This window comes from Chrysemys picta, chromosome 9, assembly GCF_011386835.1.
Source record: "Chrysemys picta bellii isolate R12L10 chromosome 9, ASM1138683v2, whole genome shotgun sequence".
Lineage (NCBI taxonomy): Eukaryota > Metazoa > Chordata > Testudines > Emydidae > Chrysemys > Chrysemys picta.
The window spans coordinates 63466573-63479805 of NC_088799.1; the positions used below are offsets into that span (position 1 = coordinate 63466573).

General features: G+C 49.2%; 1 protein-coding gene across 4 annotated transcripts in view; it reads left to right on the forward strand.

Moving 5' to 3' along the window:
* The window catches only part of LOC101939384 (H(+)/Cl(-) exchange transporter 5), a 112034-nt gene that overhangs the window by 71301 nt on the left and 27500 nt on the right, over window positions 1-13233 (forward strand). Inside the window, exon 1 of one of the 4 annotated variants that reach the window (XM_065556392.1) lies at window positions 8550-8739. The exons of 2 other annotated variants lie outside the window; for them this stretch is intronic. The gene's annotated coding sequence lies outside the window, so the exon portion shown is untranslated. Of the gene's footprint in view, window positions 1-8549; window positions 8740-13233 lie in introns of those variants that run through there. One more of the 4 variants, XM_065556394.1, reaches the window with a different exon arrangement.

Genomic DNA, 13233 nt, shown 5'->3' on the forward strand with positions numbered 1-13233 from the left:
TGCTAAACTAAATTGTCTGTAACCTACATAGAGGCTTGACCCTGAGAACTAAGTTTGGTTTATTGCACTCTTAGTTTTAACTATTTAATACTGATTGGGAACATTTAAAAGTCCAGGTTAAAGTGTACAGATATTATGTCAGGAGTTATGTATACTGAAAATATGTTAAGTTTTGCATCACAATTGAGGTGGAGAAACGAGTTTCCTGTCAGACAAGATATTTATTCATCTGTCTCTGGTGAGGTGTTAATTAAGCATTGTAAGCTAATGAAATGGAGGTCCGTTTACATATTAAGTCAATGAGGGATCTGAAATCAACGAGGAATAGCTCACAGGAGAAGAAGCCGGGGGAGTTGTATTGTTTCTAAATACAGATGCACAAAGTGACTTTGGGGATATAAGGAGAAGACACCCCTTATTCCTGCATCTAGGAAATAAACAGGCAGTATGTTTACATTCATGAAAACAGGCTCTTCTTTGAGTTATTGCTCTTGTGTATTCCACAATAGGTGTGCATGCTCGCCACGTGCACCAGTGCCGGAAGTTTTTCCCCTAGCAGTACCCATAGGGGAGCACACCTAACGACACCTAGAGTGGCGCCTCTATGGTGTGGTATAAGGGACGCTGCGCACTCCCCCATCCTCAGTTCCTCCTTGCTGCCAGTGAAGGTGCATCGGAACTGCTCTGCTCCAGCTTGTCTGTAGCTTTCCTCTAGAACTCTTGTTCTGTTGTAGTAGTACCTGTAGTTGAAGTAGTTTAGATTAGTGTTTAGTTTAGTTTAGTGCGCCCGGGTCGGGGCATGCTCCATGCCCCGGGCTTTAAGTCGTGCGACACTTGCAGGTGGCAGATGCCAGTGAGTGACCCGCACGCGGACTGTTTACGCTGTCTGGGGGAAATCCATCTCGGCGATCGCTGCAAGATTTGCAGATCTTTCAAGCTTCGGACCAAAAAGGAAAGGGACATTCGGCTCCAAGCCATTCTGATGGAGTCGACGTTGACCCTGACTCTGGTGCACCGCTCCGAGTCAGCACCAGGTACTGCAGCGTCGGTATGCGGCGACCCCTGGGTGCCTTCCACCAGTCGGCACTGCTCCCCGTCCACCGGGCACACCAAGAAGGCTAAGAAGAGATCTTCTTTGCGGAGGCACTGGAGCAAGACCGGGGGATAGACTAGACCCACGTTGGGCAGTTCTCGGTCCCCGTCGGCCTCCAGGTCTCTGATTCAGGTTGAGCGGAGTAGCCCGGCCCATTCGGTGCAGGCTTCCCCAGATGTCTGGGAGCCTTTCACGCCGAAGGCCCTGCAAGCGGCCCAGGACGTTATGTCCCTGCTTGTACCTGAGGCACCGCCACCGTTGGCTCCCTGGTCCAGAGGCAAGCCACCACTTGGATCTCTGCAGTTGCCTCCTGATTGGTACCATTCGCGATCAAGGGAATGTTCCTGACGCCGTTCGCCACTCAGCAACCGTTCCGTGCGTAGTCCACACCGGTCACAATCGACCCCTACAAGGTTGTCTGGCTGGATTCCGACTGACGGGTTCCAGGCACTGCTCTGCCTCGAGGGACCATAGACCTCGCGAAGGGAGCAGGCCCCGTCGAGACTGAGACAGATAGCACCAGAGGTCCTTGTCTCCGAGAGGCTACCGTAGCCCATCGCGATACAGGCATTGATGCCGTTCCTGATCTTTGTCTCACTCCAGGACCCCGCTGCAGCACCGCTCCCGCAGTCCTGGGCGTCGATCGCCGGTGCCTTACTGTTGTGGATCCGCCCGCAGGAGCTGATTGCGAAGCAGCTGCTACCGGCGGTACCGTTCCTCCATGTCAGGATCATGGTCTCATGGTCGGCACTGTTTCCGACGCCACCGTTCCTCCCGGTCCAGGATAGCGGCAGGTCGGACGCTAGCCCGGCCTCCCTTCGTAGTCGTGAGTCGATGGGACAGGCTAGTTAGGCTGAACAGCTTGCTCTGCTGGTGCCACAGCAGGTGCAGTAGCACCGTGCTGCTTAGCTGGCACCGTGGTACCAATGGGCCCCGTGGCCCCCGACGCAGCCCCCAGTGAGAGCTCACTTGGTTGCCGGAGCCTCAGAACGACAGTCGGCCTCCTTTTCCCAGCCTCCCAGAAAGGAGTCAGTGGGACGTGCATCTTCGGTTCCATGCCCAGAGGGCGACCAAGTGGTGGGACTTCCGGTACGAGTGGGTACACAGAGTACCTCGCCCGCATCCTCACCCTCCCCTGATGAGGCGATTATGGCCCGTCCTCCCTCTGTTCCGCAGGAAGACTCTAAAGCCCACCAGGAACTATTAAAAATGGTGGCATCGAGCCTCAACCTTCAGGACGAGCAGATGGAGGCACCCTCAGACTCCATCTTCAACGTCCTATCAGCCTCAGCACCGGCCCTCCCACTCCATGAAGGGGTGGAAAAATTTCAAATGCCTTGTGGCAAACCCCGGCTTCCTTGCCCCCCATCTCTAAGAGGGCAGAACGGAAGTACTTTGTGCCTGTTAAGGGGCATGAATGCCTGTACACCCACCCTGCCCCCAACTCCCTACTCCAAAAAATAAAGACTCAAGGAGGCTGGACTTATTTGGGAGAAAGGTTTATTTGTTCTCAAGTTTCTAGTTAAGGGTGGTGAGCCATCATGCTCTCCTGGGTCGGTATGAGTTCAATTTGTGGGGCTCTCTTCCCAAATTCGAGGACTCCCTCCAAGAGCGTGACAAGAAGGAGTTCAAAGCTCTGGTGGAGGAGGGTACAGCGGCTGCCAGGGCAACCCTGCAGGCAGCGTCGGATGCTGCGGATACAGCCACAAGGTCCATGGCCTCCGCAGTGTCCATGAGAAGGGAGTCGTGGCTCCTGCTGTCTGGGCTGTCCAGTGAGGTGCAGAACTCCTTGCAGGACCTCCCATTCGATGGCAAGGCCCTGTTTGCGGAACAGACGGATGTGAAGCTGTATGGCCTGAAAGATTCCCGCACTACGCTTAAGGCACTTGGCCTCTATGTCCCGGCTCTGGCTAGACCCAAGTTTAAGCCTCAGCAGGCTCCCACCCAGGCCATCCACTCTAAATACGAGCCCCCTTATAAAAAGTCACAGGACTATAAGAAGAGGCAGTCCCAGTCTGCCACCCAGCCTTGGTCCTGCTAGAACAGGAGGTGGGGCAGCTCCTTGGCTTGGGAGTGGTGTCAGCGGAGTTCAAACGCAAGGGGTACTACTCCCGCTATTTCCTTATCCCGATGGCCAAAGGGGGGCTCAGGCCCATCCTGGACCTGCGAGGCCTGAACCAGTACATGGTGAAGTTAAAGTTTTGCATGGTCTCTCTGGCCTCCATCATCCCCTCCCTGGATCCTGGGGACTGGTACGCCGCCCTCGACCTGCAGGACGCGTACTTCCACATTCATATATTCAAGGGGCATAGGCGCTTCCTCTGTTGGGCAGGAGCACTACCAATTTACGGTCCTCCCGTTTGGCCTGTCCATTGCTTCCAGGGTATTCACAAAGTGCATGTCTGTGGTGGCAGCCTACCTTGGACATCGTGGGGTCCAGATCTTCCCCTATCTGGATGACTGGCTGGTCGCAGGTGCGGGATCACGTGGCGCTCCTCCTGTCCACGGACCTGTTGGTGAACGACACCAAGTCCACGTTAGTTCCGATACAGCACATAGAGTTTATCAGGGCAGTCTGGACACGACGTCGGCCAGGGCCTCCCTCTCATCGGAGAGATTCAAGACCCTGAAAGGGCTCATCGACACAGTCACAAGGTTTCCTGTGACGACAGCCAGAGCGTGTCTCCAGCTCCTGGGTCACATGTCAATGTGCACATATGTGGTTCGCCACGCCAGGCTCATGATGAGGCCCCTCCAGCTCTGGTTGGCCTCGGTCTTCTCCCAGGCCAGAGACAGGATGGACAAGGTCCTCACTGTGCCTGAGGTGGTGATTGCCTCCCTACAATGGTGGTCCTCCCCAGGGAACATGCTCCACGGGGTCCCGTTCAAGGGCAGTCCCCCGTTAGTGGTGTCCGATGCATCGGACCTGGGGTGGGGAGCCCATGTGGGGGACGTTCAGACCCAAGGTCTGTGGTCTGCGCAGGACTTTGCACTGCGTATAAATGTCGAGGAACTCAAGGCGGTCCGGCTGGTGTGCGTAGCCTTCCACTCACATCTGGAGGGCAGAGTGGTCAGGGTTCTCACGGACAATGCGGACTCTATGTTTTACATCAACAGGCAAGGCGGGGCCCGCTCCTCTGCCAGGAAGCCCTCAGGCTGTGGGACTTCTGTATAGGCCACGATATTTTCCTACAGGCCTACTACCTACCGGGTGCCCGGAACTCGCGGGCGAATCGCCTTAGCTGAGACTTCTCTCAGCACGAGTGGTCTCTATACCCAAAGGTGGTGCATAGGCTTTTCCAAGAGTGGGGAACTCCCCAGGTGGGCCTATTCACGACTCGGCAGAACCGCCAGTGTCCCCGGTTCTGCTCCAGGGGCGGCTGGGAGTGGGTGCAATCTCTGATGCCTTCCTCATGTCCTGGTGAGGCCAACTTCTCTATGCCTTCCCCCGATCCCCGCTGATCGGCAAGGTACTGGAAAAAATAAAGATGGCCAGGGCCCAGGTCCTCCTGATTGCCCTGGTGTGGCCCAGGCAACATTGGTACGGGACCCTCACGAGCCTGGCGATCACCCCACCGTGGCCGTTGCCGTCCCAGAACTGCTTTCCCAGGGCCAGGGCCGCCTCCTCCATCCCAACCTAGCATCACTCCACCTCACGGCATGGCTGCTTAATGGTTAGGCCGGGAGGAAAGGACGTGCTCGGAAGGGGTTTAGCGCGTCCACCTGGAAAGCAGGCGGCCCTGCTCATGTCAAGCGTACTTGGCAAAGTGGTCTCTGTTTTCCCAGTGAGCAGCTGAGCGGGGCATTTCCCCTGTGGCTGCCCAGATCCAGGTCATTTTAGACTACCTCCTTCACCTTAGAGCCCAAGGCCTGGCGCCCTCGTCCGTCAAGATGCACTTGGCGGCCACATCAGCCTTCCACCCGCCGGCACAGGGGCACACGGTATTCTCCCATGCTATGACTGGCTGATTCCTTAAGGGATTGGATTGTCTCTTCCCGTATGTTAAGCCCCCAGTCCCATGCTGGAACCTGAACTTGGTGCTGTCCCGTTTGACGGGTCCCCCCTTTGAGCCAATAGCTACATGCACCTGGTCGCACCTCTCGTGGAAAGTAGCCTTCCTGGTGACGATGACATCTGCGAGATGGGTCTCGGAACTCAGGGCCCTGACCTTAAAGCCCCCGTACACGGTGTTCCATAAGGATAAGGTCCAGCTCCGCCCACATCCTTTGTTCCTCCCGAAGGTGGTCTCCACCTACCACATGGGTCAGGACATTTTCCTGCCGATCCTCTGCCCCAAGCCCCATGCGTCCAGTGAGGAGCGACGCCTCCACACACTTGATGTGATACAGGCTCTGGCCTTTTACCTGGAGCGGACTAAGCCGTTCAGGAAGTCTTCGCAGCTGTTCATTGCCTTGGACGAATACATGAAGGGTCGGCCGATCTCCACTCAGAAGCTCTCCAACTGGATCACCTCATGCATCCGTACCTATTATGACCTGGTGGGAATTCCTCCACCGTGAATTGTGAGGGCACACTCGAGTAGGGCGCAAGTCTCGTCGACTACCTTTTTAGCCCATGTCCTCATTCAGGACATTAGCAGGGCTGCCACGTGGTCTGCAGTTCACACGTTCACCTCGCATTATGCGATAGTCTCCCAGACCAGGGAAGACGCCGGGTTCGGCAGGGCTGTGCTCCGTCCTGAGAGTTTGTGAACTCCTACCCACCTCCAACAGATATAGCTTGGAATCACCTATTGTGGAATACACATGAGCAATCACTCGAAGAAGAAAAGACAGTTACCTTTTCCGCAACTGGGTGTTCTTGGAGATGTGTTGCTCATGTCTATTCCATATCCCGCCCTCCTTCCCCTCTGTCAGAGTTGTCTGGCAAGAAGGAACTGAGGATGTGGGGAGCGCGCAGCGCCTCTTATACCGTGCCATGGAGGTGCCACTTCAGGGGTCACTAGGGGTGCTCCCCTATGGGTACATCTAGGGGAAAAACTTCTGGCACTGGTGCATGTGGTGAGCACGCACACCTATTGTGGAATAGACATGAGCAACACATCTCGAAGAACACCAGTTACGGAAAGGGTAACTGTCTTATCCTAGCCATCATTGGTTGAAGATGCTGCAGAAAAGGTTTTGTATGAAAGAAACTTAGTTAGACAAGAGAGTAATTTGTTACTTAAGTTTAGTCTCTAGTAAGCATGTTATGATTGTTTTATATGTAACCTTTTGTTTCCAATGTCCTTACTCACTATCACTTAAATCTTGAATCTTTCATAGAATCATAGAATATCAGGGTTGGAAGGGACCTCAGGAGATCATCTAGTCCAACCCCCTGCTCAAAGCAGGACCAATTCCCAACTAAATCATCCCAGCCAGGGCTTTGTCAAGCCTGACCTTAAAAACCTCTAAGGAAGGAGATTCCACCACCTCCCTAGGTAACCCATTCCAGTGCTTCTCCACCCTCCTAGTGAAAAAGTTTTTCCTAATATCCAACCTAAACCTCCCCCACCACAACTTGAGATCATTACTCCTTGTTCTGTCATCTGCTACCACTGAGAACAGTCTAGATCCATCCTCTTTGGAATCCCCTTTGAGGTAGTTGAAAGCGCCTATCAAATCCCCCCTCATTCTTCTCTTCTGCAGACTAAATAATCCTAGTTCCCTCAGCCTCTCCTCATAAATCATGTGCTCCAGCCCCCTAATCATTTTTGTTGCCCTCCACTGGACTCTTTCCAATTTTTCCACATCCTCCTTGTGCTGTGGGGCCCAAAACTGGACACAGTGCTCCAGATGAGGCCTCACCAATGTCGAATAGAGGGGAATGATCACGTCCCACGTTCTGCTGGCAATGCTCCTACTTATACAGCCCAAAATGGATTCCCATTCGGTAAACCAGTGGTTCTCAAACTTTTTTTTCCCTCCGCAGACCACTTGAAAATTGCTGAAGGTCTCGGCAGACCACTTAATGATCTTTCCAAATGTTGTTTGTACCATTAGCTAACTATGGTAAAGTGCTTTGTATAAAAGCGCTATATAAAAAAACCTTTTTTGTTCTACAAATAAAAGCACACAACTCATATTTTCATATCAGTAGTTTTACCTTTCTAATGTGATAGATGTGCCCTCTCTCCCCCTCCACGGCAGCCCACAAGCTTTGGCTGGGAAGGAGAGGGGTCTCTCCCCCCATCACAGCAGCCCCCAAGCTGGGGAAAGTCACCTCTTTCTCTGGCCGCCGCAGCCCTGCATATCCCAAATTCCCCCCCACCCCCTCTTCTCACCCCACTGCCCCCTCCCCCCTGCCCTCTATTCCCCCCAAGGCCACCACCTCACTTTACATGTACGTCTTCTCCAGGGTCCAGGCACCTAATTAGTGGAGCCATGCAGGGCTGCCCAGAGGATTCAGGGGGGCTGGGGCAAAGCAATTTTGGGGACCCCTTCCATAAAAAAAAGTTGCATTACCATAGAATACTATATTCTACTGTGGCGCCCGGATCCTGGGGCAAATTGCCCCACTTGCCCCCCCCAGGCGACCCTGGAGCCACGCCTGCGCAGCTCCACTAATTAGGTGGGTCGCCCTTCATTCTGTTGTGTATGGTTACTCAGGTGCTCACCTTAGCGGAGACTATCCGCGGACCACCTGAATGGAGCTCGCAGACCAGAGTTTGAGAACTTCTGTGCTAAGCCAAAGTTAGCCATGGCATAGAAAGCTTAAAAGCAAGATATGTTGGTCAAGAAGAGGATAATTTGTAAGCCAGCATAGCGGGAATGAGATGCTACTACCCTGCTCTGTCCAACATGTGGAAAGGCCTGTAAATCAGATGATGGACTCCTTAGCAGTCAGTACTTCAGTATAAGCTTTTGTTAAAATGGCCATCTCTGACCCAAAGGATAATGGATGAGGACATTAATTGGAAGAGGTGTGTGGATTCCTAGGACTGGAATAGCAGGGATGTTGGGAATTGGAATGAAAGGGCACAGAAGTGTAGGAAGTTTGTCCTAAGTATGCAGCATGTACTTGGCACTAGCTGCCACAACTAATCACTTGCTTTCATAAGCACTAGCTTGCTCTCAGTTTAAAACCACTGAGCAGTCTCTTCAGCTGTTTAGGAGATGGGGTTGACAGTGAAATGTGCAGGCAGTCTTGTTAGTAATAGAGGATCTAATGTCTATAGGAAAGGAATGAAACCATTCATTCATTCAAACCTCTTCTGTGCCCCCGTTCCTCTCCCCCAAAATAAAGTTTTGTGTCTACTGTAGCTTTAGTTGCAGCTTCCTTCTGGAGGCTGTTTCCAATGACTGGAAGTTAAATTCTCTAGATGCCAGCTTCCTTTTGTCATTCCTAGCTTGCCCACTGTGAAGGAAGGCAAGGGATACTGCATCTTTAACCTTCCTCTGTTCAGCTAAAATCCTCCCTCTTTCAAGGGAGGTCCAAGAGTCCGCTCATGTGACTGTCAGCTGGTGATGACATGCTTAGTGCAGAGAACCCGGCAGTGCTGGAAAGGGAGGAGAATGCAGCAAGTGCCACTGTAAAGGAAGTTACCCTACAGTCCCTTTCACCAATCTCCTGTATCCAAAGATACAGCCATGAGACAGGCTTCAAACGGTGCTTCTGTGGAGAGGAAAAAATCCAAGTGAGGGTAAGGAGGCTGCTGAAGGGAGTGTATGGCTTGGCTAATCGTATCAACACACTGCAGCAGCTGTTAGGGAGCAATGGGTAAACTGCTGGTCATCGTGCTAAAGCTGCGGGTCTGATTTTTCTGCTCCTAAGAAAGGAGGGTGGTTGCAAAGGGCTAAGAGTGAATATTGGATTTCTGTTCTCTAATGGTGTCATGCAAATTGCTGTAAACAAGTGATTCCTTTCTTTTATGCAAAGCAGTTCTGTTACCAGATTCCCTCTAACAGAGGAAGGCTGGGGCATCCTGGAAAGAACTGTCCCTCCCAAGTGCTGTAACCTTTTTATTGCCTCATTAGTTGTGCAATGGACACTGAATGATGCACTGTATAGGTGCATATGCTGCTTTATTTTAAATTAGATTTGTCAGTATTGTTCACAGATTGAAAGATTTCAAATCAAAGAAAATCTAAAAATGGAGCATTGACCTTTTTTTGGCAGGTGGGGGAGAGGGTAAACATGCTAAAATGTCTGTGTTAAAATGCCTAACTTCTGGCTACAGGGAGTCTTCCTGTTCTCATGTCAGCTGGTGTATTTGGCTGCAGTCTTGAGTATTAATTGATGATCTAATTGTGCAAATTAGAGAAGGGGAAAGCCTGTTTGGTCATCTTGTCCATGCCATGACAGGGCAGGACTGTGCTCCTCCAGTCTTATGGCCCCTCCTTTCTATTTAGGATCTGTCCGTAATTAGCGTAGTGTTTTCATCTGTGACGAACAGGGACAGGAAATGCAGCCCTGGTAAATATTAATTACTACCAGCCATCTTCTAGTTCAATATTTCTCTTGGAAATGTAAGGATGTTTCTTTTTATATTGTGTTTAAAGATGAACTTGTCCATTTTCATGTTCTTGCTGTGCTTTGTCAGGACTCTTGGATCCCATTTTCCAATGCAAAAATGAATAATTCTCTTAAAGATGTTCGAGTGATGCTCTGATGAATGAAATTTTCTATCCGTGAAACAGGAGCTGCCTGGAGAGCAGTACTATGCACACACATCCCTGACCTGGACAGGCTAGTTCTAGGGGTCCAAATGGAATGAACTATGAAGAGTGAATTTCCTACTTGGACTTCTGAGACTTCCAACACCCATTGTGGTGATGGTGATAGTGCTTGTGATATGGGCAGGTATCTGCTTGTCTACACAGCAAATTACTGTGTTGCAAGCTGAGGCTGCGACTCTCCAGCACACCAGCTTGCTGCATAGTAACATCCTGTGTGCACGTTGCTACAGCGAATGTGGCTTAGTACACTAGGCTGTGCTCCGGGACTTTCACTGCAGAGTAGCAGCATCCACCTGGAATGTTCCTGTGCAGTGAGCTGGTGAGCTGTAGGTTCCCATCCCGGCTTGCTGCACAGTAACTTGCCCTGTAGGCGAGACCTTTATAACTTACCCGTGATGCATAGGTATCACAGGAGTCTCCAAAGAGCGGATGACTTAATCATAACTGAAGTTTATTACCTAAGGTCTCCTGCAATGCATTCAGGCTGCATAGCATGCTTTGCTGTGCATATTCTTTGTGCTATTGTACTTGGCTGCTTTGTGGTGATCCTCAGCTGGGAGAAGGTTCCGTGGCAGTTCGAAGCTGGGGGATATCCCAGGAGAGCGAATCTGATTGTGTCTTGGAGGGATGTAGGCTGAACAATAATAGCATTTTATTGATCCTTTCCAGTCACCCTTCAGCACTGGGAAGGGCTTTATGTTAAGTCAAAATACTGTGGTTTAATAGATGAGCTTTCCCAAGGACTATTGCACTGCTTTTGAAACTGGGGGTCACTTTTATTGAGCAAGAATTAATCCTTTACTTCCAGTCTTAAGTTTTAATCAGCAGAGTTTCCATGAGATTTTAATTTATCTCCCTCTCTGGTATTCACCAAGGATAGCATAGTTAGTTCTCTGTTCACTATTGCTGAACATAGTGACCCCATAAAACTCATACCAAAGTGTGTACATCAGGGTACTTCCTGGCACATACCTAAATCTGTTTCATTGCTTTGCTCTTAAAACCGTGATCTGAAGCTGTTTCATTCTTTGAGTCAATATTAACAGAGCAAAATGACTGCTTATTCCATTCCTGGGGGACATAGCAAGAACAGTTTTCTGATGCTCCACAAATGGTGTCTGGTCACATAGGGTATGTCTACACGGAGATAAAAAGCCCATGGCATCGAGTCTGAGCCCAGGTCAGCTGACCCAGGCTGCAGAGCTAAAAATACCAGTGTAGACATTTGGGCTTGGGCTGGAGCCAGGGCTCTGAGACCCTTCCCCCTCGTGGGGTCTCAAAGCCCAGGCTCCAGCCCGAGTCTGAACATCTGCACTACAATTTTATAGCTCCAGGAGCCTGAGTCAGCTGACCTAGGCCAGCTGCAGCTGGCTGCGGGTCTTTTATTGCAGTGTAGACGTATCCTTAGTTCAGGTTGTCCTCTAGTCTAGTTGTTAAATGGTATTAAAAGCTAATAATACATTTTCCTAACATTACTTTTCCAGCTAAGCAATTGCTGTAGTTGCCAGAGGGATATTATGCAGTTATGTGGGGGGAAACTGTTTCCTTGATACAGTCTTTCTATTAAGATTTAGCCCATGCTATTAAAATTTGGGAAACCTTGAACTAGAATATTTAAGAGCATGCACTAGTTTTATTCCTTGTTGTTTTGAAGCTACTACTGTGACTGGAAGTATAGCCATTTGCATCAGTCACCTAAGTTGCATTATTTTACCTTTTTGCTTCCTCCATGTTTGTTTTGGTGCCCAGAGAGAGACGAGGGCATACTCCTCTTTGGTGTATATTATAGGTGGTATTTCTTTTTTTGTGGTAGAAGTATACTTGGGTCATACCGACTGCAGGTAGCTGCATACTGATTGAATGTTATCTGAAGGTTATGGCCTGTACCAGTTGTGTATGAGCTCCAAATGTTAGCAGTTTTTGTCCTTTATTTTCCAGGAGAGGGTAGTGCTTGGGATTTTTATGGGGGTTATTTAAACAGCAAAGGCTATCAAGGCTGAAACCAGCTTACCCACTCTTTATTTTTAAGCTGCTATCCGTAAAGTGTAAAGACAGTGTCACAGATGACAGACAAAACTAAATCTTTCTTTAATGCTTCCAGTGGAAACTGGGTGTGCTCAGCACCTCTGCAAATTGGGCACAAGGGTTTCACATCAGGCTTACAAAATCTGTGAATGTTTCCAGAAAATTTGGCTGTAACCTAATCAGTTTTGTACCAAATGAAATGAAGCAAGATAAACAGGCCATTCTGCAGTGCTGGACAGGCATGCTTCAAGACTCACCTGGTAGTCTTTTTACTGGGGAGGAGGATATTGATTGTGGGGCTTTCTTGAGAACCTGTGGGAAGTGGGTTTGGGAAGATACTGTAGGTTTGTCTGGTTTGGGGATCATGCTTTTTCTTAAAGTATTCTGTATAAACTGCAATGCAGTCTGATAAGTACAGTAAACACATCTGAATGCTTATTTCAACTGTTGTAATTCTCTCCCTCTTTTCCTCTCCTTCCCTCTCCCCTATGTTTTTTTTATTTTAATTTATGATTGTCCATGAAAAGTAGCTGAACTTTGACTTCTGAAACCATGGCTTGGTCTATTGGTACACACAAATTGATGGAAGATTGAGTGAATTCTCTCCTACTGCTACTCTTGCTGAACAAAATTAACCAAGGAAAGGAAGGACATAGAGAAGAAATTCTTTAATTGCCTATACTCTAATGCTCAGGGTGACAGACGAGGAATTGAAATTGCTCATTTATGAGCATAAATTCTATCTAGTTGGTATTACTGAAACCTGGTGGGATGAGTCACATGATTGGAATGTTAAAATCAATGGTTATATAACCCATTTAGGAAGGATCTAGTAGTGGTGGGAAATGGGGAGGGTAGTGACACTCTGTCACTGATAACTTTGAAGAAAATTATCCTGAATGCTTATGGATCAATGTCATAACAGATCAAGTACAATGTTTGCTACAGACCCCACTAGGGAATAGGATGACCACCACCTTATACACCTATCTGTAATGTGTAAGGAAAAAAACCCGTCTGATCATGGGGGACTTCAATTTGAGTAACATGCTGGAGGCCTCATGCCGTCAATACTAAAACATCCTTGGAATTTCTAAACATTATAGATGATGATTTCCTAACTTAAAAAGTGTTGCAGCCAACATGGGAATTCTATATTCTGAATTCTGGAACTGATCACAGAACTAAAAGTAATCGTAGCTTAGGTACAAGTGATCATGACTTGATCAGTTAAAATGTCCAGGAAGAATAAAGTCCAGAACAGTGAGATATAGATATATAATTATACACACACACTTGGTGCTTTAATAGGGCCAATTTCACAAATCTGAAAACAATTCTGAGCCAAATTAGCTGGGAGGAAGAATTTAATAAGAAAAATGTGAATGATCATAATTGGGAATAATTTAAGAACACCTAACTAGGTGCCCCAA